We start from the raw sequence: 4,373 nt of genomic DNA on the forward strand, positions 1-4,373 counted from the left end.
CGGCTCCCGCCAAGAAGTGGCAAGAAGTGCTGGACATGTTTACTGACCTCGCCAGGAGCCTGGAGATGGAGGATCGACTCACCGGGCATGTGCAGAAGGTGGAGGCCATGAAGGAGGGGTTGTACCAGATACGTGACGTCGTCATTGAACGGGACATAGCCTTCAAGGAGGCGCGCCGGCAGGACTGCCTGGTGCAGAGGAAGCTGTCCAAGAGCCTGGGGCACTCCTCCAGGTGCCTGTACACGCTGCTCCTCTTCTACCTCTATGGCTCCGTCCGGGACATGGAGGTGCACGTCGGCAAATGCATTTCTGGCGAGGGAGGCAGGAATGTTACCGTTCACGCCGCAGAATTCCTGATCGATGGCGATGAATCGACGATCAGGAGCGGCATCAAGCAACTGAGCCGTGCCCTCCAAATCTTCCGGTTTGTTTGGGAGGCCGCGAATACTGACTGTCATGCCGCCAATCACAATGGTAAAGATGTTGTGGGCAAGAAGAAGAATGAAGATGCAAAGGGTGTGTTGGAGTTGCAAGGTCATCTCTGGAGTTTCGGTGTTGAGGAGAAGACTCTGACATACAGAGGAGACGTGTTCCATATGCATCAGATTCAGTTACCATGAAATCTCCTTTCTCCAACATATCTTTGTGCAAAATCTAGCCATATAGACAAAACATATAAGAGGTGCGATCTGAACTGAAATGCTACTCTTTTCACTAGCGCTTCTCTGAATTTGTGCAAAGGCGATGCAACTGCATCCTGGGTGAAAAATACATACAGAAGGTGCAAAACAGAAAAAAGGGTGTTCCTTTGTTCCTCTAACAGCATAAATTATGCACACTTTTTCCCTGCCTGTATACAAAGTATTACTTCTTTTTGGAATCTCTACAATCTTCTTGGAGAATCAAAAGTTTGTGTTTTCAGCTGAGAGATTTAGAGCGATGGATCTGTGAGACCACTGCTTCGCATCGGGTACCGTGCATTGTTGATAGGACTGTAGTTGGCTGGTCCAGCTGAATAGGCTGGGTGTGGACTGTGGAGGGGATGACAATCAACTTCAGTTGGACTGCCTGTACTACCAAAGCGGGCTAGACCAGGGAGAGACAAGCAGGGACATGTTCATCCGAACATTGGATGGGTTCCTGGACGAAAAAAAATCAGCTGAGACACAATTCACAACATGTAAATTGCAATAAGTCTGACAAAAGGAGAACATACAATGCTGTGATCCTGTAATTTGATGTCGAAGGAATGGGGGATGTTGGCCCTGGCAAGTTTCTTATCACGATATCAGGATCTCTTAAAGGAGATACGCTTTTGTATGATGAAGTTGCAATCTTCATGTCGAGAAAAATTTACCGTTAAGAAACCATGAAGGATACCTTGAAATATGATCACATGTCATATTATAATAAACTGTGCTCATGTTCGTAGCTTACATATACTTAAATATATACATGCATATCTTACATCATTGTCTAATACAGAACACATGCAGATTTCATAATGGAGCAACTATTTGACAGTGTTAGTGCCAAAAATCATAGGCAGGATGTGGAAGTCGTACCATGCTATTTTTCCCACCAGTTGAAGTAGGAAACATACCCCTTGTGATGCCAGACCTAGAACTCCTGACTGTAGCATGGTCTTTTACAAAAGGGCGATCCATCAGCTGAGCAGCTATAGGGCGGGCTGCAGGATCACGCTGCAAACAGAGTTTCAGAAAGCTTTTTGCCTCAGAAGAAAGATTATCCGGGATATCAGGTATGCCTTTGCTGTTCCCAATTTTGAATGTTGCAGCTACCTATGAAATCCATCCAAGATTAGCAGATAATCAATTGAAGAATTGACATCATATGATTGGTAATCATGTAAATGTAATTGCATCCATTCAGTCAATAATTCACCCCTTCGTACTGCTCCAAGGAGGCTTTGCTGTTGCCATCTCAAGAATGGTGCAGCCAAGGTGGGCGTTCGGGTACTCAAAACTTTTGGGTCGGGTGATTTGTGCAATTTATTTTTTCGGTTCTGAGAATCGTTACCCGAAATTACAGCGGAAAATTCAAGTACCCAGAATTTTCTAGGACGATGTGTTCTACGTGTCACAACGAATCCGCAGGTTGAAGAACCAATAAAATCAAAGTTAAAATGCGAAAGATTTGAATTAAATATGGTTTAGACTAATTTTATATTAAAATTAATAGCTCCAAGGTTCTATTTTTGAGAAAACAGGGACCTCAATGAAATTGTTAGTGTAAATATAGTTCCTTGGTGCAAAACATATCTCCTAGGACGATGTGTTTAATTTCCATAAAGTCTAGGGTTTTATTTAAAAGAATTTGGCCTCGCTTGTAATGATCTTTAAATGGCTACAGACTGTGGAGCAAAGCCCTTGAACATCAGGGTCTCTTTAACAAAAGTGCGCCGGCTGACTACACGTGCATAATCTTTTTGGCCACTATATCTCGATCTGACGAACTCGTTTTAATGAAGCTAAGGGGTGTTCTCTGATCTAATCTAGTCCGTTGATTCCACACTCTACGACTAGGACTTAATAACAAAATGGTATCTGTCTGATCTAATCTTAGTCGTCGATTAATCGATCGACAGTCGGGTGTCCTTCCTCCGGGCAACCAGCCACGACGGCGCCCACTACTCCATAGCGCCTGACACACACGAATGGGCACACTGATGCCTGACTACGATCACATATGTGCTCTACATGAAGTGGAGAAAACTACAAACAATAAGGGAGAGATCTTACCGACAGTGAAGCTAGCGGCAAGGCTAGCCACGACGCCCGGCTCGCTCTACTGTGGTGCCCATACTCCAGTGAACAACGACTAACTGGCCTTTTGGTCAATCTTTGCACTCGCAATCGTCACAAACACGTTCCGCTCACCCTAGCTAATTCCCTCGGCCATCCTATTGGACAACAACATACGTATCAAGAACACGACGTTGGCGGATTTCTCTTTCTCCCTTTATATCTGCTAGCTTCGTGGACCTGTTCGGCAATCCCTAGTGGCGCACACACTTCTCAATTGATGCGGCCACACGTCAAGGAGGGGTGCTAGGCTCGGTATTTATACATGTGAGGAAATTGTCAGGCGACCGAGTGTAACACCTAAAATTGATAGAAAAAAAATAAAAAAAATATATTTATGATAATGTTTCTAGAATTTTTAAACCTTTGAGAATTTATTAGGACCCTTCCTATTTATAATCAGTTGATAATATTAAATTAGTTAAGCAACCATTAAATAAACAATAAAGAAAATACATCACTTGCTTATCATCTTGTGTAAGGCATTTGATGGAAGACATAACTTGAATTTGACCTTAGAATTTTAAATGAAAACATAAAATAGAAATTGAGAAAAGAAATTGTAATAAAGTCACTTATTACTAGAATTAAATAAGGGGAAGGAGGAAAAATACTAATATCGAAAATAGCGGCGTTTATATTCATAAATTGGATCATATTTGATATTGGGAATCTGAACTTCAAAATAGGAAATTTGAATTGAATATTGGAAACTTGAAATAGAGAAGAAAATAGAAATAAGAAAAAGGAAAAGAATAAACTAAAACAGATTCGGCCCACGTTCATCACCGCGACCCAGCTTCCTTTCTACCACACCAGCCCGCCAGCAAACACTGACGAATGGGGCCAGCTCGTCGGCCTCCGTGCGCGCGCCAGCTTTGTCGTGTGGGACCCGATCCAGTGTACACGCGCGATCTCTGATAGCGGGACCCACACGTCATACCTGTGCCTCGCCGCCGCAACCGCCGAACGCAACTAACGCCGAGATCCTAGCCTCTGCGAGCAACCCCAACTACTTGACCCGTGCGACATAAAACCCTAAGCCGGACCCCCTTTCCCATCGAAGCCAGAACACCTCATCGCTTGCGATACCGAACAGAAGCCGCCGCAGCCGTCAAAGTCGAGATCCCGAGTGTGGGAGTAGCGACATGATCGTCGGTCCGCACAATTATAGTTGGCAGGAGCCTCGTTCTGTGTCGAAGAAGTTCGTTGGCGACCTCGGAGCTGTTTCAAGACATTTGTGGCGGAATCGCCCGAATTATTCCAACTTAAGTGCCTAAGTCCCACCTTAAAGGCTAGACCACACTTAAATAGGAATAAGACGTCAGTCCCTCGGATCTAGTCCGACAAGGCCACTAACAGGATCAAGTACCACGTACTCACTCGAAGGTGAAGCACAGAGCAAATACAATAAAGCATAAAACCATACAATAAAGAAGTGCTTAAGATTATTACAACATCATCGGAGTTTTGCAAAAGTAGTAATCATTGTTCGGGATGCAGCGGAATTTAACTAACGGTAAATAAGGGGAAGGATGGGGAAGCCTG

At 44.1% G+C, this 4,373-nt stretch overlaps 1 pseudogene; it reads right to left on the reverse strand.

Moving 5' to 3' along the window:
* Positions 1 to 883: 883 nt before the first annotated feature.
* On the reverse strand, positions 884 to 3,905 carry LOC109944280 (mitogen-activated protein kinase kinase kinase 3-like; annotated as a pseudogene).
* Between the last annotated feature and the right edge of the window lie 468 nt (positions 3,906 to 4,373).

This window comes from Zea mays, chromosome 2, assembly GCF_902167145.1.
Source record: "Zea mays cultivar B73 chromosome 2, Zm-B73-REFERENCE-NAM-5.0, whole genome shotgun sequence".
NCBI classification, from domain to species: Eukaryota; Viridiplantae; Streptophyta; class Magnoliopsida; order Poales; family Poaceae; genus Zea; species Zea mays.